Source organism: Ailuropoda melanoleuca, chromosome X (assembly GCF_002007445.2).
Source record: "Ailuropoda melanoleuca isolate Jingjing chromosome X, ASM200744v2, whole genome shotgun sequence".
Lineage (NCBI taxonomy): Eukaryota > Metazoa > Chordata > Mammalia > Carnivora > Ursidae > Ailuropoda > Ailuropoda melanoleuca.
The window spans coordinates 34,615,442-34,641,314 of record NC_048238.1 but is presented as its reverse complement, the minus strand read 5'-3'; the positions used below and the strand labels follow the sequence as shown (position 1 = coordinate 34,641,314).

Here is a 25,873-nt window from a genome sequence, read left to right as displayed (position 1 = left end):
TGGCCACATGCCAAGGAAGGCCGCAGCCACCAGGAGCTGGAAGAGGCAAGAAACAGAGTCTTTCCTAGAGCCTCCAGAGGCTGAGCCCCAGGTTTCAGCGCGGGGTACCGCTTGGGGACCTCTGACCTCCAGAACTGTGAGCCACCAAGTTTGTGGTCATTTGTCACAGTGGCCACAGAAAACTAACACAGTGGCCAACTGAGTCTGTGACCCCCCCCCCAAAGAGGAGGTTAAGAAAGGCCGGGGTTCCAAGCCTACACTCTGTAAAGAGAACCCTTGGTCCCTTGGGTGGGGGCTGCAGACACCAAGGTCCCTCTAGCTGGGGTTGCCCTGGCTGGTCCTCTTAATGCACACTCCTATCAGCTCCCAGCCTTGCCACCCCACGGGAGGCATCCAGACAGGGAAGGGAGTGAAAGTAGCATCGCTGTCTTCTCTGCTTCCGGCACCATCGACACCCACTCCGGCAGCCAGAGATTGTATCTCAGGGCCTGGAGTCAGGCACCTGAAGACGGCTTTCCGTACCAGGTCCCTGGCTGCATCGCGGGTGCCCAGGGGAGGACAGAACCCGCACAAGTCAAGCACGTGGCATCACCGTGCAGATGGCAGCTTCCCCCGGCGTGGGGCTAACATCCCCTAACCCACCTCTCGGGGCTGCTGTGAGAGCTAAGAATTGGAAAGAACGCCGCCATGGAGGCGCTCATGTTGAGGACTAATTGTATTGCTACACAGTCAACATGGGTGCAGGAGTGCATTGACTTCACAGATCACAGGTTTTCCATTTGCAACACAACCAGACCCTCTCGCATGGCACCTCCCCGCTCACCTGATTCCTTTAGTGGGTTCCTGTGGCTGCCAGGAGTAACCTCCACCATGCCATGCCCCCAGCCTTCCCAGAACCCTGGAGTGTTCAAGACTGTCCACTGGCAGAGGCCTGGGCCATAGGGACACCCCGAGTTGAAGGCCACTGACTGCTAGGCAAATGAGACTTAGATTCTCAAAAAGGGAGGTACCAGTCCCTCCCAGACACGTCAGCTAGGATAAAATCCATCTCAATCTGCGGGCCCTGTAGTAGCTCGCCACCAAACCCATTTTCTTCCAGCTGCAGGCACACATCCGGACTACATTTCCCAGTCTCCCTTGCAGCTAGGTGTGGCCATGTGACTGTGCTGACCAATAGAAAGTAGGAGGAAGTGATGACTGGCCTGGCCCAGAAGAGCCAGCCATGCCATTCTCCTCCCTCTCTCTCTCAATCTCTTCCTCCCCTCCCAGGGGCAACCTTGGAAATAGATGAGCAACTGTCCTGGTTTCCCAGGAACCATCCCAGTTTTAGCACTGAGAGCCTGCAGCTTGGGAAACTCTCCACTCCCAAAAGGAGATGATTGGTCAGCCCACCGGAAAGGCACATATGGAAGATGGCAGAGGCTCCATCTGCCGGGATCCCTGAATGTCCGCATGGAGCACAGCCCTCATGCCCCGCCACCTCCCACCCCTGCCAATCCACGATGCGTGTTTTGGACTTTATGTGAGTGAAAAATAAGCTAAGCTTTGCTACTTTGTGTTCCCACTGCCAGTGTAACCTCAGGTGCTACACCATCTAATATTTTTGGAGAAACACAAAAATATCCTGTGTTCCCTCAGCTATTTTAAGCAGACAGATACCAGTTATAAATAGAAAGACTATATATTATCCGGGATAGTCCTGGCTTACACCTGTTGTCTGGGCATAATTATTAATAGCACCCTCCCTTTACTCTCCAAGTGTCCCTGTTTTCACAATATCTAATATGGTTATAGCTAATTCTTAGTGTGAATGCACGCCTGAACTGTTGTAGAAAAATCGTTAATTGAATCCTGTTTTAAATGCAATTATTTAAGAAAGAAGCATTCGGTAATAAAAGTAGTTTGCCTCGCAGCTAATACTCGAAATTCAACTCTCAGGATGTCGGATTTTCTTCGTGGGACACACTGTACATTGCCTAGAACTGAGATCCAGATCTCTTACAGACTTTATGTTGGAGGGTGGCTGTTCATCTCGTGCTTCTGGTCTTTTCCACCAATCCATCAGTCCACAAATGTTATCTATTGCATAGTCCATCCAGACAATGAAATATTATTCAGTGCTAAGAAGAAATGAGCTATCGAGCCATGAAAAGACAAGGAGGAATCTTAAATGCATGTTACTAAGCCAATTTGAAAGGGCTACACACTGTATGAGTGCAACCACATGACCATTCTAGAAAAGACAAAACTCTGGAGACAGAAAAAAGACCAGCGGTTGCCCAGGGTTGGGGAAAGGAAGAAGGGAGGGATGAACAGGGGGAGCCCAGGGGGCGCTGAGGGCATGGAAATTGTCCTGTATGGTGCTGTAATGGTGGACACATGACATCCTGCATTTGGCAAAACCCGTGGAACCGTGCGACACAAGGAGTGAGCTCTAATGTAAACCCCAAACTTTACTAAATAGCAAGGTACCAATACTGGCTGGTCAGTGGTAACAGAGGTACCACACCAAGGCCAGATGTTACTATTGGGGGTCAGTGGGGGAGGGGATGAGAAGGGACGTGGGCACTCTCTGTAGTTTGTGTGCAATTTTTCTGTAAACCCAAACCTTTGCTCTCAAAAAATAACTTAAAAAGAAAACTTAAGGGGCGCCTGGGGGGCTCAGTCGGTGAAGCGTCTGCCTTCAGCTCAGGTCATGATCCCAGGGTCCTGGAATCGAGCCCTGCGTGGTCGTGGAACCTGCTTCTCCCTCTGTCACTCCCCCTGCTTGTGCTCAATTTCTCTCTGACAAATAAATAAACAAAACCTTAAAAAAAAAAAAAAAGGAAAAGAAAACTTAAAAATAAGAAAAAAAATTATGTCTGTCGAGTTCCTACAGAAGAGACATGGGATATGCCCCTTCCAGAAGGCAGCGGGCACCAGGCTGCCTCCCTGCGTGGCTCCAGGTGGCCGTGTACTGTGTGACAGTCCCAGGGCAGAGGTCCCAGGGAGACAGCCCAGTGCGGAGCAGTGGGGGAGCCGAGCCCCCACGGGCAGGGGGGTGGGGGGGTGGCTTTGGGGTTGAGGCCTCAGAACAAAGCATGTGCCGGAGGATGACACGAGGGAAGGCGCGGGGAGGCGCTCCCTCGCTGGGGTGGCTGCCCCCCCCCCACACCATCGCCCTCCTGAGGGAGCCCCGCCGCACCGGAACCATCCAAACAGGAGGCCGTGGGGCCCCAGCTGGACGCTGCTTACCACACAGTGAAGTGAGAACAAATCCAGAGCGGATACTTGCGATATTTCGAGCTTGAGGACGCCATGTTTTATTCATGCACATTAGCATGGGGTCTGCAGGCCCCTGGAGTCTGAAGGAAATTAGAAAATCACAGAATGTCAGGGCTAGAAGCGGCCTGGGGGGTGATCTAATCCAGGCCTTCTTTTTGCAGAAGAGGAAATTAAGGCCCACAGAGGGAGGCGACCTGAGGTTACAGAGACAGCTGGTGTGACCTGAGCTTCTTGCCCTCCTGGCCATCTCCCTCCCTCCCTCCCTCCCTTCCTCCCTTCCTTCCTTCTCTCTCTCACAGACACACACACACAGTTTTGCTCCCCACCTTGGTTAGTACGAATTTTGAGTCCCTTGACAAAAATACCCCTGACCTAGGCCAGACCCCAACCCTAGCTCTGCCCTGGGCCCTCACAGCACCTGCCATGCACCCAGTGATTTCCCTGCCAATCAGGGTGGGCCCCAGGAGTGTGACCGATGGGGACAACCCTGGGTGGGACCTAAGACAGATGATGCTTGCTAGGGCTTTACAAGTGGTTTAAGCATAAATTACCCAGAGAGCCTTTCAGGGTATTTCCTCTTTCTTCAGGCGAAGGCTTTGGGAGCCCAGCAGTATGAGTCAGTGACCAGGAAGAGAACTTCAAGGAAAAGAATTCATCTGCAAGGGTCGTATGGGCCGAATCATGTCCCTGTCAACCTGGATGTTGAAGCCCTAACCCCCAACATGCCTGTATTTGGAGATGGGGCCTATAATTAAGGAAATTAAGGTTCAGTGAGCTCATGAGGGTAGGGCCCTGCTATGGCGGGGCTGGTGCTTCTAGGAGGAGACCCCAGACAGCTGGCAGCAGCTCTGTCTCTCCGCGTGTGAGCGCACAGCAAGAAGGCAGCCATCTACACGCCAGGAGGAGGGCCCTCACCAGAACCCAGCCACAACCTGGGACTTCCAACCTCCAGAACGGTGAGAAAATAAACTTCTGAGAAGCCACCAGTCTGTGGTATTTTGCGATGGCAGTCCAAGCGGACTAAGGTCAAGGGGGACTAGGCCCCTGGATGTCCAGAGAGACTGCCCACCCATGCCTTCCCAGGCACCCTGGCAGCAAGGAGAGGGCCGGCCCCCAGGGCACACGGAAGAGGCCCGCCTCCTGCTGACATCGGTCCCGGCACGGTGAGCAGAATGGGTGGCCTGACCCATCTCCAGGCTCTGGGGTCTGAGGGCCACTCTGGTGACAGAGTAAGAGGGAGGGCTCAGGGAGGAAGACCGGCTTCTCCATTCGGGGAGGGCTGCTCCAGTTCCAAGGCCCAAAAGAACTGTAGCTCCAGGCTCGGTTTGAAATTCCCTCCTGCTACACTGGGTACAAGGCCTCGCTCTCTCCTGTCCTGGGGCATGGATGCTGGCGCCAACCTAGGCTCTGGCAGGAAGCAGGCTGTACTAGTCAGGCCTCCTCCCGAGAACAGAACCAATAGGATGTGTATATAGAGAGAGAAAAAATGTATTATAAGGGATTGGCTCATGTTTATAGAGGCTGATGAGTCGAAAATATACAACGTGGGTCAGCAGGTGAAGCCCCAGGAAGACCCAATGATGCAATTCTGATCTAAAGGCTGTCCGCTGCAGAAGCAAACCGGCCGGTGGTGGAGATCAAGTCCAAAGTCCGTCTGCTGGCGCCTACTTTCTTGTTTGGTAAAGGCTAGTCTTGTTGGTCTACTCGGGCCTTCAACTGATTGGATGTGGCCCACCCATGTTAGGGAGGACAATCTACTTTATTCAAAGTCCACCGATTTAACAGTTAGTCTCATCCAGAAACACGCTGACAGAAACACCCAGAATATTTAATCTCATATCTGGGTACCCCGGGGCCCAGCCAAGCTGACACCTATGATTAACTACCCCACAGGCCTTGCTCCCACGGCTGAGACACACAGCCTTCTCCCTCCTCTCCAAGGGCCCAGCTCTCCCAGCCAGGAGCCTGGGGAAGCCTCTCTTTCCTCTCTGCTTCTCCCTCGTGCTTCACCCTGCACGGGCTTTCTAAAAGTTCCCTCAGGGCACATGGACTTTGTTCAACTGCCTTAAGTTTCCGAAGCAAACTCGAAGCAAACTCGCAGCCAAGATTCTCAGTGGCCACGAGGTAGTGAAGCGGAAGGAAGGGGAAGGAGGGAAACTCTCGGGAGCAGACACACACACACTTCAGAACTCCCCCAAATGCTACGCAGCTACACTGGCAAATGTTACTTATTCAAATGCTCTCGCCCCCCATCACCAGATGCTGCAGTGGGACTGTTGAGAGTACTTTCCCGTGCGTCTCCGGAGAGGCAGGGTTATTTCTCAGGGCTCAGGTGACCTGCCCCACACCAGGCCGGCTGCCGGACCCAAGCAAGAAATTCTCTAAGCTCCATTTCTTCATCGATAGCCTGGGGAGCGCAGTTCCCACGCCTGAAGCCCAGGGTACGAGAGAAATCCGCTCGTTGCCCACCTATTTCCCCAGGCGCCTGCTCTGTGCCAGGTACCGCATGGGGAGTACAGCGGTGATGGGGTCAGCGTGGCCTGTTGTCATGCAGGCGGTGGTCAAGAGAGAAGACAGGTAGGTAATCCAGCCTAGGGGTGTCAAGCCGGGGCACTGTGTGGGGCTCAGCAGGCACCAATGGGGTTCTGAGCGATTCGGGGCACGTGTCCAAGAGCAGCCGGCGAGGGTACGCTGGGAAAGCCTTTGCTGTGTGGCGGAGGCCTTGCCAGGCCATGCGGGGGTGGGGAGGGTGGACACTGGGGTGGCTGGAGCCAGGGCCAGGTGCCCCAGACGGGTGAGCCTGGGAAACGTCAGCCTGGACGTGTGGCTATGGCTGAATCGGACAAGGCCTCACATGGCAGGCCAAGCCTTGGGGCTTTTTCTGTTGGCAAAGGACTTTCTGTGTGACAGGAACACAGGCCGCAGGAAGCCCATTTTGGGGGTAGTCGGAAGGAGGGAGAGAAATTCTCCAAGGGAGAGGCCAGACGGCTGAGTCAGCACAGAGGCGCCTGGGCTCTGAGCTCCAGTCCTACCTCGGTCACACCCTTGGGAGCCACCAGCCAGCCCTTCGGGTGACACTTGGAGGGTGGGCTTCCTGCCAGCTGCTCCCCATAAGGCAAACAGCTCCAGCCACGCCCAGAGTGGCAGGGGCCAGCTCCCTTCCTCCACCACTCCCTCTATCCCATCCGAGGTGCCGTGGCCAGGACAGGCCTGGGCCTCCTCTGCCTTTGCTGAGGGCCCCATCTGTCTGTCTAGGTGTCCCTGTTCTTGGGGCTGTCTCCTCTTACTGTGATTAAGGCACTGAGTTCCCTTCATTCATCCAGACACAAGTACCAGTAGTTCCGAGTTACACAGCATGGCCAGCCGCGCAGGTTCATGGATCTCGTCCTGGGCCTCTCCCAGCAGGCGATGATCCAAAAAGACAAGGGAATTATCTTCCTTTTACGAAGAATCCTGTGGTCACTTTCGCAACAGGGCAGCAAAGCCCACGCAGTAGGAGCCCCTCACCTCCCAACCCTGTGACGGACCCCAGAGTCTCCCTTTCCACCTCTGGAGCAGCTCAGGATGCAAAGAATGTTTTAGAGCTGGAAGGGATGTGATACATGGACTTCAGACATGAAAGCGGAGGCCCCATTTTCCGGATGAGAAAGTTGAGGTCAAGAGAGGACGTGAGGTGCCCAAGGTCGCAAAGCTGGAGGAAGGGGCGGGCCTCCCCCAGGTAGAGCCTTCCTGCTCCCTGCAGAGCCCTGGCCTCCCCCTGCCGGCCACAGACTCCTGGCCTTTGGGTAGGTGGGCTTTGGAAAGCAGCAGCACTGGCGGCAGCATGGGATTAAGATCTAGCAACTGAAGGGGCACCTGGGGGGCTCAGTCGGTGAAGCATCTGCCTTCGGCTCAGGTCGTGATCTCAGGGTCCTGGGATCAAGCCCCGCATCAGGCTCCCTCCTCAGTGGGGAGTCTGCTTGTCCCTCTCCCTCTGCCCCCCTCCCCTGCTTATGCTCTCCCTTTAATAAATAAAATCTTTTTTAAAAAGTGATAGTACTGACCTTGTAAAGTATCTTCATACCATGGACCCCCAAGAGTAGGGACAGTGCTCGAGGTGGGCTCCCATGTGCCAACCAGAGGAACCTCGCAGACACGTGGTTGAGCTAAGAGCCCTAGAAAGACGGGGGAAAACACGGAGATAACGAAAGCACTGACTATGCACGTCACAGCGTGTTACGTAGCGGCAAACGGCTATGTCCCACAAATATAAAGACGTATAGAAATGACGGACACGGAGTTCCGTTTGGTGGTCACCAAGGTACATGGGGCTTGGTCTGTATCAGCAGTCTTTCATCTCATTCGGGGCAGGAAACACAAGCCAGTGTATTGCATTAAAAAAAAAAAAAAAGGTTTTTACTGAGGTAAAATCCCTATCACATAAAAGTCACCATTTGAACCATTTTAAAGTATATTATTCACATTTTTTTTAATGTAAGTTCTACACCTAATGTGGGGCTCGAACTCGCGACCTCCGAGATCAAGAGTTGCACAGTCTACTGACCGAGCCAGCCAGGTGCCCCGTTATCATTCACACGTGAAAAGTACAATTCTAGGGGCGCCAGGGTGGCTCAGATGGTTAAGTATCTGCCTTCAGCTCAGGTCACGATCCCAGGATCTTGGGGTGGAGCTGCCCTCAGGCTCTCTGCTCAGCGGGGAGTCTACTCTTCCCTTTCCCTCTGCCTGCTGCAACCCCTGCCTGTACTGTGTCAAATAAATAAATAAAATCTTTAAAAAAAAAAAGTGTACAATTCTACCAGTTTTCCAAAGTGGTTTAGCCACTTTTATGCCAGCCCCAGACATCGTATGAGACAGTCCACCCTCTTCCTCCGTCCTTCTTCCCCTGGTTTGCTCATCTTTTAGATGTCAGCTGACACACGCCTCCCCCCGGGGAAGCCCTTTCCTGGACACCCAAAGCCAGGGACGGGGCCTCCGCCAAAGGCTCCAAGACCCGGGGGCTTTCACTGTGCCCGTCACAGCTCAGAGTAACTGGTTTAGCATCTTTCTCGGCTAGGCACGCCACTCTGGGCACTTGAGGGCAGGGGCTGTGTCTTCCTTTCCTGGGAGACACACTGGCCTACAGTTGGCCCCCCTCACCGAACAAATCCTTCTTGAGCGCCTACTGTGTTCCAGATACCGGGCATCTGGGCATACAGCAGTGAACAAAACAGGACGCCCTGCCCACCCAACCCAGCCATGTGTATTTGTTGAATAAAATGATTGTTGAATGACTGAATGAACTCAGACCGATGGAAAACCCCACAGAAAAACACCTCAGCCTCCGGGTTCCCTATTCCCCTCCCCACTAGGGGCGCTTAGGAGCAGAGGGAAGTGAAAAAGTAAAAGAAAAGTACCTGCTCCTGAGAAAATACAGGCAAGATATACGCCTGGGCGGCTCAGTCAGTGAAGCATCTGCCTTTGGCTCAGATCGTAATCTCAGGGTCCTGGGATCGAGGCCCACATCGGGCTCCCTGCTCGGTGGGGAGCCTGCTTCTCCCTCTGCCTGCCACTCCCCCTGCATGATGTGCACTCTGACAAATACATAAAAAAAAAAAAAAGGAAAGAAAGAAAAGAAAATTCAGGCAAGGGGGCTGGGGGGAGGGATCTGGGAGGTTCCACGCACCAGCCAAGGGACCCCAATGCAAGCGGCTCCTCTTGATTTTCCTGGGGAATCTGCAAAGATGGTGGGGGATAATTCCTGCTCCCTCTGAGGGAGGCCCACGCCACAGCTCAGCTTCTCCACAAACATCAACCTGCCTCGTCCCTCCGCTGCACACAGAGTGTGATGAAAACAAAGGATGCGCAAGCAAAGCTCATGGTAATTCAACATGGGGGGCAGGGAGGAAGCTGGGATTTCTCCTCAAGCCCCTTCTCTTTCCGCTCTTACCCGTTCTCATCTAACCCCCCTGGGCAGTGGATTTCAAGGTGTGGTCCAAGTCCAGCGGCACCAGCGGCACCTGGCAGCTTGTCAGAAATGCAAATTCTCGGGGCGCCCGGGTGACTCAGTTGGTTAGGCGGCTGACTTTCGGTTTTCGCACGGGTCATGATTTCAGGGTCTAGGATCAAGCCCCATGCTGGGCTCTGCACTCAGCGGGGCGTCTGTTTGAGATGCTCTCTCCCCCTCTGCCCCTCCCCACCCCACACACTCTCCCCCACCAACAAAAATGTAAAAAAAAAAAAGAAAGAAAGAAAGAAATGCAAATTCTCAGGGCCCCACCCCAGAGTAGGGAATCAGGTGCTCTGGGGGTGGGGCTGGCCGGCTCTCCTTTAACAAGCCCTCCAGGGGGTTCTGACACCGGCTAGCGGCTAGCCGGCTGCTCGGGAATCATCCGGGGAGCTTTAAAAGCGGCTGATGGCTGGCATGCCCCACCCCTAGGGAGTCTGAAGTAATTGGTCTGGAAAGAGGCCAGGCGGTTCTAACGTGCACCGGGAAGGCAGGCCTGAGATCCGCTCCCCTGGTTGTGTGATGGGGCAGAGAAAAAGAACTGCTCACCTACGTGGGGTTTGTTCCCCGCACTGACCTGACCCAGCAGGGTGTTTCGGGCACCAAGTGCATCGGAATCCCCTAGAGGCTTGTTAAAGCAGCTGGGGTTTCTGTTCGGCAGGTCTAGGGCATAGGGAGAATTTGCATTTCTAACCCGTTCCCAGGTAATGCTGCTGTTCTGAAGACCTGAGAACCACTGGCCTAGAAGATCCTTAAAACAACCGTCCGGAGTCAGCATCACCCTCATTTGCCAAACAGGGAAAGTGAGGCACGCGGCAGCCGAGTGACTCGCCCAAGGTCACGTAGTCAGTGATGGAGCTGGATGTGAAACCAGTCTGTCAGCCCCAGTGCTCACGTTCCTTCCTGGGTGACATGTGTTCAGCGTGGGACCAGGATTTGTTCTGAGGAAAATTGAGCTCTTTCCCCCTGCCAGCACCCTCCTCCCAGTCCCCCTCTTCAGGGCCAGCAGAGGGTGGCAGCTGCAAATGCCTTTCTTTGTGAGGACAAAGACTCTCTCCTTTGACCAAACTTTGAGTCAGGCTCCTCCAAGAATTCTTTCCCACTAGGCCCCAACCTTGGGCTCTGTCCTTGGCCCAGTGGCTCTGCCCGCTTAATCCAGTTTTAGCAAGAACCCTGATGAGTCAGTCCAGCTGAAATCCCCCACCCTCGCTATCTGATCAAATTTCTCACTCCCCGCCCTCAATATCCCATCACCCTGGCCTGCCTGCAGCAAAAATCCCATCAAGTTGGTTTAGCCAGGATACCCTTTACCCCTGGCATTTCCTCTTGGTCATTCCAGTGACTCCCGCCCTACTCCTTGGCCATAAATCTCCACCTGTCCTGTTGTATTTGAAAGCAACACCATCTCTCTCTCCCCCAGTGCTAGACTCCATTGCAGTGGTCCTCACGCACCTCAGGAAGGTCCTAAATGAAGTCCGCCGCCATCTTTAACAAGTGCCACCATTTTCCCTTTAACAGTGCTCACCCTCCCCCAAGGCTTCTCCCCCAGCTGCTCGGTGCTTTCTGTGGGCCCTGCTTCTCTGGGGCCGCATGCCAGCCTGACTCCCCTCGGCTTCCCTGAGGTCCCCTTCGCTTTGTCATGGCACCTTACCCCTCACGGACCTGCATCTTGCAACCGCGGTCACCTTCGCACTAAGCGCAGTTGGCTCCTGTCCCTCTGGGGCACACCTGCCTTCCGCATGGGGATACCTTATGAAAGTTAGCGGACCTCTCAGGATGGAACTTACACCATTATGTCAGAACCCGAGATCTTTCGAACAGCCATTCATTCCAAGTTTATCGGACATCTATGGAGCACACCCCATGCTAGGTGTTGGGGACTGAATTACACGGGAAGACTTTCAGCGCTGCCTTTTTTTTTTTTTTTTAAACCAAGGAGACGGGGAGACAAATGCTTTAGGAGACCAGGGAACACTAGTCGGGGATTCGGTCTGGTCTGTTCATTGCTGCCTAGAGCGGAACCAGCCCACAGGTGCTCAACAAGTATTTGATGAATGAATGAATGAACTGAAAGGGGAACCTGCCTGAGAGATTGCCCTTTTCTTTCTCCCCAGGTGTTAGCCAAGCCCAGAATGTTCTAGCCCGTTGATGTGAATGATGTGTCTGTTTGGGGGTGATGTTCTGGTCGACTATGGGCACCCAGAGGGCATTTATCCAAAAGTGCCCATTCCAACCCTTCACTGCAGCCTCTCATCGCCCCCCTGCCCCAGTGCTGGGCTCCCAGAGGGGAATCCAGAAGTACTCGTGGCCCCCGAGGAAACAGTGGAGGTCAAAACAAATGCCATGCAGGAGATGAGCAAAGCCACTGAAGGAGAAAGGGGGGAAAAACCTAGAGCAGCAGCCCGTGGGTGAGCCGCAGCTGGGGAGACCAAACCATCTTGGCAGGCCCCGGATTGTCCTGAGTTTAGCACTGGAAGTCCAGAGGCCCAGAAAACCCTGGGTCCTGGGCAACCCAGGCCTTGGGTTACCCTAGCTGCTGGAGAAGGGAGAGGGTGGGGTCTGGGCTTCCCAGGAGAGGCAGCCTGGGGGAGCCTGAAAGAACAAAAAAGTGCTAAATTCTACAATTACTTGTTTACACGCCTGAGGTCAGGGGCTGGATCTGGTTCAACTCCAGATGGCCCTGCAGGAGAGGCTGCCTGTTGAAGGGTTCAGATTCTGCAATCCCCAGACCAGGCTTTCTATATTCTGAGCCTCCATTTTTCTCAGTTGTAAAATGGACCCATTGACACTACTTTCTTGGGGCGCCTGGGGGGGGCTCAGTCACTTAAGTGTCAGACTCTTGATCTCGGCCCAGGTCCTGAGTTCAGGCCCCGCGTTGGGCTCCACTCCAGGCACAGAGCCTCCTTAAAACAGCAACGAAAAACCCACAGTACTTTCCTCTCAGGTATTGAGAGTTAAATAAGAGAAACATAAACTTCTGGGCACATAGGAAATAAAGTGTTAAGTGTTGTTGCCTGGCATATAATGGGTGCTTGATGAACATGTGACCCCGATGAAGAGAGTGGGGTGAAGGCTGGGGGGTGGGGGTGGCGGTGATCTTTGTCTCCGGCCCACAGCCTCCCCCACTCCGTCAACCCCTGCTGGGGGAGGGGCAAAGAACACAGGTCTGCCCCCTGATCTTTATTGATGGCATTCAGAGTATCAGAAGCAGGTGTTAATCCCAGAGGGAGCCAGGTCCATCTATGGGGAGATGATCTTCCGTCAGCCAGGCTTCTCCATTCTCTGCCCCCCTCTCCCCCACTGCTCTCGTCCCCGGCCTCCCTCAGTCACCGCCACAGCAAAGGCTTATGTCTATACCTGAACGCTGCCCGCTTCTCCTCCAACTTGGTGTCATGCATCCCTCTTTCTATGGCTTCCTGACTGTCCAGCTCATGTCCTTGGGACTCCCGCTCTGATGTCGTCCCAATGCACCATCCTTCCAGCATCACTGACGCTCTGCCTTTCCACTGTCCCTCCTCCACCTGATGCTCTCTGCTTCCTCCAGATGCTGCTCGAATGCCCTAACTAAGGATTGCTACCACAATGGGGCAGAACCCTCCATTTACCCCTGTCCACTTCCCTGTGCTCACGGCACAGCACCACAGCACTGCTCACACCAGCTCCCGCACCTGCTCCGGCCCCCACACAGGTGGAGAAAAGCCCCCAAGCACGCTGATGGGGCCCCTTTAAGTTAATGACCGTGAATTTCTTTTGCACCGTAAATGCTGCCCACTCATCCTCCGGTTATTTGCCCAGTCCATTTACCCCTCCGCTTTCGTAGGGGACAAGCTCCCACGTCCTGCAGTGTCCTCATACCTCCAACACCTTCTCCTCCATCCTCACTCGAGGCGGACGGCCTTAGCCCCTGGCTGACCCAGCCCGCTCAAGAGGACTTCTGCAGCCTCCACGCCCCCAGCTACCCTGCCACAGCCTCTGCCGTGCCTGTCCGGCCACGGGGAACGGAGTGTGAGGCAAGCCAACACCATGCCCTGTCGTCCACACAGCAAGGGGCCTTTTCTCCTCTCTCTCCTGCGGCGTTCATCCTTCCCTCACTACTCCATCAGTCTCACTAGCATACAAATCTTTCTGGTTTCTTCCGTCTTAAAGAACTTCCCCGTGAGCCTGCCTCCTCTTGCAGCTACCGCCCCATGTCTCTGCTTCCCAAAGGAGCAGAATGTTCAAAAGAGTTCTCTATCTGTGCTGCCTTTTTCTTTTCTCGCTTCTCTCTTTCCTTTTCTTTGTGGAATGTAAAGCACCTAGAAGAGTGCTTAAGACAGTAACGCGCTCATATGACTGAGCAATTCGATCCTCGGATATGGACCCAAAGGAATTAGAAGCAAGAACTCAATTAGAGGGGTGCCTAGGTGGCTCCAGTCGGTTGAGCATCTGACTGTCGTGTTTGGCTCAGGTCTTCAGCTCAAGGTCCTAAGATCGAGCCTCGGGTCAGCCTCTCCACTCAGCACGGAGTCTGCCGCTCTCCCTCTGCCCATCCCCCAGCTCTCACACGCGCACGCTCTCTCAAATCAATAAATCTTAAAAAAAACCCTAAAAACTCAAATAGAGCATGCCGACATTGTCCAACCATGTTCATAGCATTACTGGAAAAGTCCAAAGATGGAAACAACCCGAGTCCATCGATGGATAAACGGATCAACAAAATGGATCAACAAAATGAACCCATTGACACTACTTTCTTGGGGCGACATTACTATGCGACATTACTCAGCCATACAAAGGAGGAAATTCTGATGCGTTACAGCATGGATCAATTATGCTAAGTGAAATAAGGCAAACACAGCAGAACAGATACTGTGTGATTCTACTTCCGTGACGTATCTAAAACAGGCAAATTCAGAGAGACGGGAGGTGAAATGCGTCACCAAGGGCTGGAGAAGGGGGAATAGAGAGTGCTTGATGGTTACAAAGTTTCCGTTTGAGGTGATGAAGAAGTTTTTTGATGACTTTAGGTGTGGTGATGACTTTTTAAAAAGATTTTATTTATTTATTTATTTATTTGAGAGAGAGAGAGAGAGAGCACACAAGTAGGTGGAGAGGCAGAGGGAGAGGCAGAGAATCTCAAGCCAACTCCGAGCTTGAGCGTGGGGCCTGACACGGGGCTCGATCTCACGACCCTGAGATCATGACCTGAGCCCAAACCAAAAGTCAGATGCTTAACCGACTGAGCCACCCAGGCGCCCCTGTGGTGATGAGTTTTTAGATACACTACGAAAGGCAGAATCCATGAAAGAAATAATTGGTAAGTCAGACATCATTCCAATTACAAAGTTCTGGTCTGCAAAAGACAATGTAAGGGATGAGCAGACGAGCCACAGACTGGGAGAAAAGGTTCGCAGAAGACTGTTACCCAAAATATACAAAGAACTCTTTAAATTCCACAATAAAAAAAAAATCAAAACTAGATTGAAAACATGAGCCAAAGATCTTAACAGACACCCTACCAAAGAAGATAAACAGATGGGATTAAGTACGTGAAAAGAAGCTTCACATCATGTATCATCAGGGAAATGCAAGCAAAAGAATAATGAGATACCACCATGCACCTGTTAGAATGGCCCAAACCTGTAACACCAACAACATCAAGTGCTGGCAAGGATGTGGAGCAACAGGAACTCCCATTCATTGCTGCTAGAAGTGCAAAGTAGTACAGCCACTTAGGCACAGTTTGGCAGTTTCTTTTATAACACTAAACATACTCTTGGGGCGCCTGGGTGGCTCAGTTGGTTAAACGTCCAACTCTTCATTTCAGCTCAGGTCATGATGTCGGGGCTGTGGGATCAAGCCCCATGTCAGAATTCTCTCTCCTCTCCCTCTGCCCCTCGACTAACCCCCAACCCTCGCTCACACACCCGGTCTCTGTCAAAAAAATTTTTTTAAAATTTTTTAAAAACCCACTAAATATGCTCTTAATCCAGGAAACCCAGCCCATTACAACCTTTTTATAGTAATCCTCTTCAGTACCAAAGTGAAACACTGGGTATAATTGCAATGACTAAGGAGTTATTGCTTCCAACCTCACACCCTTTTATTTTTTTAAATTTAGTTTTTAAAAGATTTTATTTACTTATTTGTCAGACAGAGAGAGAGACAGCACAAGCTGGGGCAAAGGGAGGAGGAGAAGCAGGCTCCTGGCTGAGCAAGGAGCCCAATGCAGGACTCGATTCCAGGACGCTGGATCATGACCTGAGCCAAAGACAGACACTTAACTAACAAGCCACCCAGGCGTCCCTTAATTTTAATTTTTAAAAAAATTATTTTATTTATTTTGAGAGAAAGAGCACACACAGCGGGGGAGGGGGGAGCGGGGATGGGACGGTCAGAAGGAGAGGGGGAGAGAGAGAATCTTAAGCAGGCCCCATGCCCAGCACAGAGCCCGATGCAGGGCTCGATCTTATGACCCCAAAATCATGACCTGAGCCGACATCAAGAGTTAGATGATCGGGGCGCCTGGGTGGCACAGTGGTTAAGGGTCTGCCTTCAGCTCAGGGTGTGATCTCGGCGTTGTGGGATCGAGCCCCACATCTGGCTCCTCTGCTGGGAGCCTGCTTCTTCCTCTCCCACTCCCCCTGCTTGTGTTCCCTCTCTCACTGGCTGTCTCTCTGTTGAATAAATAAATAAAATCTTAAAAAAAAAAAAAAAAGAGTTGGATCCTCAACGGACAGAGCCACTCAGGCGCCCCCATCCTCACAGCTTTGAGCAGTTCCACGTGAGTCTCTGAAAAACCACCACCAGTGACTGTGAAGAAGACATCTTTATTGGTTTGTGTTCCTCAAGTGACCCCGAGAGGGCGATTTTACCACTGGCCAATCGGACAATGCCACACTGACCCCCATGCGCCGTGAGGGTCCCGGCATCAATTACTCTAGCAGCAGACCCCACCCTGGACCTGACCCTGCAAGCTTAGCAAAGACTAACTCACAGGGTAAAAAGAAGTGAAATATAGTTACAGCCAGAATGGCATTCAGACATCATACTTATTTACCTGTGTGGAGGCAGCTAAGACTATTCTTGATGGATGTTCCCCCCCGCTCATGCAGCAGGACTGGCTGTAAAAGCTGAACAGCGTGTGACGTTTTGGGCAGGGAGAAACCTGGCATGTCTTACGGCTCATCTTTCCTGTAATCGACTTCAGAGCATCCTCAGCTCCCTTTACCAGCTTTATCACCTGCCCCTTATCGGGGAGCACGGGGGAGGCTGGCAACAGTGGGATGAGGTTCCTGTCCATAAATCGTCTATACTCAACTGAGGCAAAGGTAGACCCATTACCAGAGAGAAGTGACTTGCCATGCCCATGCTGGAAATTGCCTGTTGAAGATCTGAGCAGGTGAACGCACAGAGCTGAGTATGTCAAGTGATTCTGCAAAGGAGTCTATCATAATCTGAAAGTCCTCTCTCTGGATTGGTCCTGCAAAATTTTTGGCCAGGATTTCATGGCCCTTCCCAGGGAGAAGGAGGTGCGTTTGTTAAATAAACTGCTAATCCTAGCGAATCCTGGCATGTATCAACAATACTGCTGTCATTTCAATATTAGGCTCTACTCTCAGGTCTTCCTGTGAATGGTTCCCTGATATATGTACTGTGGCCAAGGTAACAATTTGACCATCTTTCTGGAATAACTGCAGCTTTGGTGAGACTATATTGTGGCAGACGTAGTTACCAATTATTGATACATCAAAATGAGTTGACCTTCAGTTTGCACATTTAGCTTTTATTGAAAGCAACTGCAAATAATTGGCTTGATCCTGGCAGAACTCTGTAAAATACAGAATAGCAACAAAAACCATGGGCATTATTTTAAAAGTCAAAAGCCGGTTCTGTGACAGATTTTTTAAAAACAGACCTCTGGCAAGCATTATCAAGAATAAAAGAGAGACGATGTGAATAAATAAAATATAGAAAGATAAGGAAGAAATAACTACAGACACAAAAGTGACGACTAAAAAAGAGAAAGCATTTTTTTAAAAGATTTTATTTATTTGAGAGAGAGATACACCACAAGCAGGGGGAGTGGGAGAGGGAGAAGCAGGCTCCCCACCAAGCAGGGAGCCCGATGCAAGGCTCAATCCCAGGACCACAGGATCACAACCTGAGCCAAAGGCAGATGCTCAACCGACTGAGTCACCCGAGCTCCCCAAGAAAAAGCATTTTGAGTAACTGCACTAATAAAATTAAAAACAAAAATGAAATAAATCCTAGAAATATATAAAATGCCAAAATCTCATCAAGAAGATGACTAATTCCAGGCCACCAAGTCTGAAGAGACTGAAATGGTAGTCAAAGACATCTCCTCCCCCTTGAACTCCAGGCCCTGGTGGTTTTACAGCTGAGTTCTATGAAAAGTTTCAAGAAATGCTTAATTCCTATTTTACACAAATTGTTTCAGGGATTAGAAAAAGAGCGTAAGCTGTCCAGCCCATTTTTTGAGGCCAGTCTGATCTTAATTCAAGAACTAGCTACTGATAATTTTTTTTAATACTTGTAACACTTGGGGCACCTGGGTGGTTCAGCTGGTTAAGCATCTGACTTAATTTGAGCTCAGGTCATGATCTCAGGGTCATGGGATCGAGCCCTGTGTCAGGCTCCCTGCTCAGTGAAGAGTCTGCCTGAGATTCTCTTTCCCACTCCCTCTGCCCCTATCCCTGCTCTTCCTCTCCCTCAAATAAATAAATCTTTAAAAAAAATACTTATAAGGCTTTGTCATTGATGAATACAGATGTACAAATTCCAAACAAAATACTAGGAACCAAATTCGACAGGTTTGTTTAAAAATCCATCACGATAAAGTTTTTATCCCAGAAATTCAATAATGGCTTAATATCAGTAAACCTAACAAATTAGGAATATAAAGAAACTTCCTTAACTTGATCAAGGTTATATATCAAAATGTACAACAAATATATTTCATTTTGCCATAACCTGCATGTCCAGAATTGCAATTCTCTGCTACTCCTGAATAAACTCATTTTTGCTGGTGAAATAACTGAGAGTTTAATTTTTAAGGTTAACATTGGAAATTACCCAAATGCCCATCAACAGGGCAATGAATAAATTGTGCTGTAATTATGGGGGCATCACAATTCCGGACTTCAGGTTCTGTTACAAAGCTGCTGTAATCAGAACAGCATGGTACTGGCACAAAAATAGACACATAGATCCATGGAACAGAACAGAAAATCCAGAAATAAACCCACAATAATATGGTCAATTCATGTTTGACAAAGGAGGCAAGAATATGCAATGGGAAAAAGTTCCTTCAACAAATGGTGTTGGGAAAACTGGACAGCCACAAGCAAAAGAATGAAATTAGACCACTTTTTTATACCATACACAAAAATAAACTCAATGGATTAAAGACCTAAATGTAAGACCTGAAACCATAAAAATCCTAGACAAGAACACCAGCAGTAACTTCTTTGATATTGGCCATAGCAACTACTTTCTAGATACATCTCCTGAGGCAAAGGAAATAAAAGCAAAAATAAACTCTTGGGACTACATCAGAATGAAAAGTTTCTGCACAGCAAAGGAAACAATCAACAAAGCTAAAAGCCTAAATGGGAGAAGATATTTGCAAATGACAAATCCGATGAAGAGTTAGTATCCAAAATACATAAAGAACTCATACAGCTCAACACCCCAAAAACCAATCATCTAATTTAAACAATGGGCAGAAGACACAAACAGACATTTCTCCAAAGACGACACCCAGATGGCCAACAGACACATGAAAAGACGGTCAACATCACTCACCATCAGGGAAATACAAATCAAAACTACAATGAGCTATTACCTCACACCTGTCAGAACAGCTAAAATCAACACCACAAGAAACAACAGGTGTTGGCAAGAATGTGGAAAAAAAGGAACCCTCCTGCACTGTTGGTGGGAATGCGAACTGGTACAGCCACCGTGGAGAACAGTATGGAGGTTCCTCAAAAAGTTAAAAATAGAGCTACCTTATGATCCAGCAATTGCACTACTGGATATTTACCCAAAGGATACAAGAACACTAATTCAAAGGGATACATGCACCCGTGTGTTTATACAGCATTATTTACAATAGCCAAACTATGGAAGCAGCCCAGGTGTCCATAGATAGATGAATGGATAAAGACGTGGTGTGTATACACACACTCACACACGCACACACACACATATACATACACACACACATATATATAATGGAATATTACTCAGGCATAAAAAAGAATGAAATCTTGCCATCTGCAACAACATGGATGGAGCTAGACAGTATAAAGCTAGGCGAAATAAGTCAGAGAAAGACAAATACCGTATAATTATACTCATACACGGAATTTAAGAAACAAACAACAAGCAAAGGGAAAAAAATAAGAGAGAGACAAAGCAAGAAACAGACTCCTAATTACAGAGAACAAACTGATGGTTGGGGGGGGAGCTGGGTGGGGGGATGGGTGAAACGGGGGATGGGGATTAAGGAGGGCATTTGTGATGAGCATGGGTGATGTGTGGAAGTGTTGATCACTCTACTGTACACCTGAAACTAGTATTACTAGCATTACACTGTATGTTACCTATACTGGAATTAAAAACTTTAAAAAATTATAGTATAATTATACAATGGACTACATACAGCAACAAGAAGGAACAAACTAGAACTAGACAACAATATCGATAAATCAGATAAACATGAGAGTGAAAGATGGGAGACACAAGACAGTACGTAAAGTACGATTCCATTTATATGAACCACACACACAAAAGCAAAATTAATCTATGGGGCAGTGAATGGAAAGGGGCAGGAGGAGGGCTTCTGGGGTACGGGCAAGACACTGTTCGGTGTTGTTTTCACTTTTGGAAATTCATCAAATCATTTATGATTTGAGAACTTTTATGCCATACTTAGAAAGTTCAACCAAATTCTAATAGATTTTTTTTCAACCTACCTGTGCTCACGTGACCGCCAAGGCTTTGGAGATCACCTGTGTGGAGGGGAGGGAAAACAAGGGCATGCCACTTGTCAGAAATTAAAACTGGGTCCCAATCTGAGCACCTGGCTGGCTCCATTGGTACGATGTGACTCTTGATCCGGGGTTGTAAGCCCTACGTTGGGTGTCGAGATTACTTGAAAATAAAACCTTAAATGGGTGCCTGGGTGGTTCAGTCATTGGGCCTCTGCCTTCGGCTCAGGTCGTGATCCCGGGATCCTGGGATCAAGCCCCACATCGGGATCTCTGCTCCGTGGGCAGCTTGCTTCTCCCTCTCCAGCTCCCCCCAGCATGTGTTCCCTCTGTGTCAAATAAATAAATTAAATCTTTTAAAAAAATAAAACCTTAAAAAAAAAACTGGGTCCCAATCTAACACTACCTGTGAGTCGGACCCATTGGATTAAGAACCGGTGATACTGTGATTTATAAGAAACATATATTTGGTCATTCAGATGACCAAAAGATTTCTCATATGTATTTGGTCTTCCTCCATAGTTCCTGGTTCAGAGCTCCTAAAAACCTTGGAATTTCCTGTGAGGAGAGCCATAAAGGTGTCTTTAGTTATGTTAATGAGCGACTGTTGGAAAGCCCTCAGGTAACCTAAGGATGGGGGCTGGTTGCCAGGGGAACCAACCAAGATTAGATAGTTGGAACTTTCAGTCCCACCCCGATTTCTGGAGGGGGGAGGGGGGCTGGAGGTTGAATTCCATCTCCAATGGCCAGTGATTTCATCAATCGCACCCATGTAATGAAACCACCATAAAAACCCAAAAAAGATGGAGATGGGAGAGCTTCCAGGTTGGTGAGCATGTGGAGATGCGGGCAGAATGGTGGCGCCTGGAGAGGGTGTGGAAGCTTCTCGTCCTTTCCCCAGACCTTGCCCTGTCTGTACCAGTCTTCATCCAGCTGTTGCTGAGTTCTATCCTTTTGTGATAAACCAGAGATCTAGCACATAAAATGTGAGTTCTGGGGTGCCTAGGTAGTGCAGTCGTTAAGCGTGTGCCTTCGGCTCAGGGCGTGATCCCATATCAGGCTCCTCTGCTGGAAGCCTGCTTCTTCCCCTCCCACTCCCCTGCTGTGTTCCCTCTCTTGCTGGCTGTCTGTCAAATAAATAAATAAAATCTTTTAAAAAAAAATGAGTTCTGAGAGGCCTGAATTAATCAAACCCGAGGAGGAAGTCATGGGAACTTCCAACCTGTAGCCAGGAGGTCAGAAGCACAGGTGACAGCCTTGGACTTGGAACTGGTGTCTGAAGTTGGGGGCGGTGGGGTGGGGGGACAGTCTTACAGGACTGATCCCTTACCCTGTGGGATCTGACGGTGTCCCCAGGTAGATCATGTCACAAGGGAGTTGAACTGCAGGACACCGAGCTGGTGGCACGGAGAATTGCTTGGTGTGGGGAACACCACACATTCGGTGACCGGAAGCGTCAGATGTCAAGTGCTCTGTGTGTCTAGTGAAGGAGACAGGGAAGAAACACACAACAGGGAAGAAGTGGGGTTTTCCCTACACAGTGAATAGCTGAGGTCTTTCCTGTTTAGGTGGTGTCAGTGACGTGGTATTTGCTAGCGCTGACTCACAGAAACAGGTGGTTTGGAAAGAGGAGGAGGAAAGGGCAAAGGATAAGAAAGCTCTGATGCCTGGATGGCCTCATGTTCACGCACAATGTGGAGCAGGAGCTGTGCTGCGCTCGTGACTAAAGGCAGAGAGTTACCAGCAGAATTTAGAGATGGAGCCAAGTCTGGGGAGTTGGTTCACCGGAGGCATCAGGAAATGCAAATTGATAAGTAAAAGGCAAAATATTCAATCCCTTGGTCATTGTGATCCGTAACAGCTCAAGTAAAAGAGAGGAGCTGGGGCAGACTTTGAGGCTAGTCCAAACTCAGATTTCGGAGACTCTGAGCTTCAGCCACTAGCTTCAAAGCTTCCCCGCAAGAGAAAATGTATGCAGGGACCCCTGAAAATACCTCTAAGACCGCTGATCACCAAGAACATAGGCAGCATTGGGGGAGGACAAAACCAAGAAGATGAAGTGTGAAAGAGTTGTTTTCATTTCAGATCAGTATCCTCAGCTGCCCAGGAAGCTTCACTGACTGGATTTGGGGGTAGTAACTGATTGGGGCCGGTGTCTTTGGTCTGAATGCTGCTGGGTGGGAGAGCGTGTCTGGGTTGATGCAGGACCCACAGATCACTGTGGAACAGTCGCAGATGGCTATTACGTGATCCAGACATTCCCGGGGAACAGCCAGCCTGGTGGACTGGGTAAAAGCCACCCTAGAAAGGGAACTGTCCTTAACCCTGTACCAATGCCAAGTGGAACACCCTGATGAAGCAGCTGATATGCTTCCTAGGCAAGGCGTCTGGGACCGGTTTTAAGACGACCGAGATATTAACTGGCCAAATAGGCCCATGACCCAGGTCAGGGTACCGTGTAACCTGTTTGTTGCAAAACCAAAGGTCAGATCCCGCAGCCACATCGAATTTGCAGTCTCGGCTGCCCCTCAGGGGTCTTACAGATGCTAATAGAAACATTAGGTTAATTAACAAGCCAATGGGGAGAGGCCCAACAGTCCAGAGAAGCTTCCCAACAAGGTGGAAAAGTTTTAAACAGTTATTAAGGAGTAAGGTGAATAAAGGGAATATTGATAGGAGCAAAACAAAGAGGAAACAGGAAGGGGAGAGTCACAGGACTTGTCCCAGCAGGTGGAAATCTTTAGATGGTTAGTAAGAAATGGGTGAACTGGGTTGGTTGGTTGGTTGTTTTTAAGGATAGATAGATAAATTCAGTAAATAAATTTAGTATAAATAAAAGGAAGGTTTTAAGACGGCACTACCTAAGGTTAGTCAGGCCAAAAGGACCCCTGCTGGTTCCCCACCATTAAAGGGTCCAAACAAGTCCACTCTACCTACCACAACTTGGGAGAAATTTAAAAAGCTGGAAGGTAGAGCTTACAATGAGATACCTGAACTAAGAAACTGAATGACATATGTAAAATAATATCCATAAATTTAAAATATATCAATGGGAGAATAGAGAAACACATTCTGGTATATTCATACAATAAAACAGTACTCGACGATAAAAAGAACAAACTTGACACATGCAGTAACATACATGAATCCCAAAAATGTTATACTGAACAAAAGCCAGATATAAAAGAGTATGCCCTATACTTTTATGTCCATTTAGTTCTAGAATAGGCAAAACTAATACCTAGTTGGAAAAAGCAGATTTGTGCTGCTTAGGGAGGGGGCTGACTGCAAATGGACACGAGGGAACTTTGCACGGTGATGGAAGTGATCAGTATGTCAATTACGGTGTGGTTACATGGGTATATACATTTATCAAAACTCAGCAAAATGTATGCTTAAAATGGGAACTTTTTTTATAGGAACATTTTTGCATGTAAATTATACCTCGATAAAGTTGACTTTTAAAAATTAAAGAAACAGAGGGGCTCCTGGCTGGTTCAGCTGGTGGAGCACGAGACTCTTGATCACTGGGCTGTGAGTTCAAGATCCACACGGGGAGGGGCGCCTGGGTGGCACAGCGGTTAAGCTTCTGCCTTCGGCTCAGGGCGTGATCTCCGCATTAGGGGATCGAGCCCCACGTCAGGCTCTTCCGCTATGAGCCTGCTTCTTCCTCTCCCACTCCCCCCTTCTTGTGTTCCCTCTCTCACTGGCTGTCTCTGTCGAATAAATAAATAAAATCTTAAAAAAAAAAAAAAAAAAGATCCACACGGGGAGTAAAGTGCCTTGGGAAAGAAAGGCAAAGAAAAATTATTAAATTTTCTTACTACCTACAGTCCTTCAAACAGGCAGAGTGACATTCCTCTAGGGACTCAACTGCCTCGAAGTTAACACTTTGCTGAGGGCAAAAGGCAATCTTAGCCTGACCCCCAAAAGATACATGCTGGCAATCATTCATCCCCCAAGCATATGGCCCACCAATATACATCTGAAGGGTCTCATGACTAAGGTTTATTAGACGGTAATAAATGACAATTTCCCAACAGCAGCTAGCCCTCTCAAGGCCCTGGAAACCTTGCTTCCAAAATTCCTTAGAGACTTAGCTATCCTTAACCCCCTCCCAACTTGCAAGTATATAATGGGCCACTCCTCATGACCCCAGTACAGCTCTTTTTGCCAACAGGTCCTGTCCCCATGCTTAAATAAAATCACCTTTTTGCACCAAAGACATCTCAAGAATCTTGGCTGTCGGCTTCGAACCCTAGTGCATATCTTACATCAGAAAGATTACTTAAAAATAAAATCTTTAGGGGTGTCTGGGTGGCTCAGTCTACTAAGGGTCTGACTTAGGCTCAGGTCATGATCTCAGGGTCCTGGAATAGAACCCTGCACTGGGTTCTGTGCTCATCGGGGAGTCTGCTCCTCCCTCTCCCTGTGCCTCTCCCACCGCTCCAGCTTTCTCTCAAACAAAATCTTTAAAAAAAAAAATAAAACAGAATCTTTTAAAAAATAAAAAAGTAAAAGAAACATAACATACATAAAACAATATATATTCTCTAAGAGAAAATACAAATTAAATATACACATTAAACTAAAAAGAGTAATTAACCATAGAAAAGGAGTAAATAATGGGAGTAGGGTATGCAAATTAAAAGGAACAGAGGCGCCTGGGTGGCTGAGCTGGTTAAAGGTCTGCCTCAGCTCAGGTTATGATCCCGGAGTCCCAGCTCCCCGCTCAGAGGGGAGTCTGCTTCTCCCACTCCCTCTGCCCCTACACCCTGCTCGTGTGCCCTTTCTCTCTCTCCAATAAATCAAATCTTTTTAAAAGGTATTGATAGGGGCGCCTGGGTGGCACAGCGGTTAAGCGTCTGCCTTCGGCTCAGGGCGTAATCCCAGCGTTGTGGGATCGAGCCCCACATCAGGCTCCTCTGGCTATGAGCCTGCTTCTTCCTCTCCCACTCCCCCTGCTTGTGTTCCCTCTCTTGCTGGCTGTATCTCTCTCTGTCAAATAAATAAAATAAAATAAATCTTTAAAAAAAAAGGTATTGATAAATTAAAAACAATAGTAACAAATACTTGGTCCAGTCCCTCTGAATAAGTTTCAACAGGGGTTCACTACCTTCAACATAATGTGAACAGCTGCAAGCTCTGCTGGCACCACCACCTTCACCTCCACCACCACCACCACCATCTCCATAATCATCACCCCTATCACCATCACCTCCATCATCACCTCTATCACTACCACCATTACTTCCATCACCATCACCTCCATCACCTCCATCATCTCCATCATCTCCATCACCACCTCCATCACCATCACCACCACCACCATTACCTCTAGCACGACCATACCTTCCATCATCATCACTATTACCAGTAGCACTATTTCATATTGAATGACAACTGCCAGACACCGTGCTAGGCATTTAGATATATTATCTTTAATTCCTTTTTTTTTTTTAAAGATTTTATTTGAGGGGCGCCTGGGTGGCACAGCGGTTAAGCGTCTGCCTTCGGCTCAGGGCGTGATCCCGGCGTTATGGGATCCAGCCCCACATCAGGCTCCTCTGCTATGAGCCTGCTTCTTCCTCTCCCACTCCCCCTGCTTGTGTTCCCTCTCTCGCTGGCT

At 49.4% G+C, this 25,873-nt stretch overlaps 1 long non-coding RNA gene across 10 annotated transcripts in view; it reads right to left on the bottom strand.

The window, feature by feature from the left end:
- The window catches only part of LOC105239621, a 48,143-nt gene that overhangs the window by 4,827 nt on the left and 17,443 nt on the right, over positions 1-25,873 (bottom strand). For 6 of the 10 annotated variants that reach the window (XR_004622303.1, XR_004622307.1, XR_004622312.1 and 3 more), the window contains 3 exons: positions 8,658-8,834; positions 7,308-7,418; positions 3,235-3,344 (listed from right to left, as the gene is read on the bottom strand). This is a non-coding gene — a long non-coding RNA (uncharacterized LOC105239621). Of the gene's footprint in view, positions 1-3,234; positions 3,345-3,590; positions 3,921-7,307; positions 7,419-8,657; positions 8,835-25,873 lie in introns of all 10 variants that reach the window. The other 4 variants (XR_004622309.1, XR_004622311.1, XR_004622308.1 and 1 more) reach the window with 3 other exon arrangements.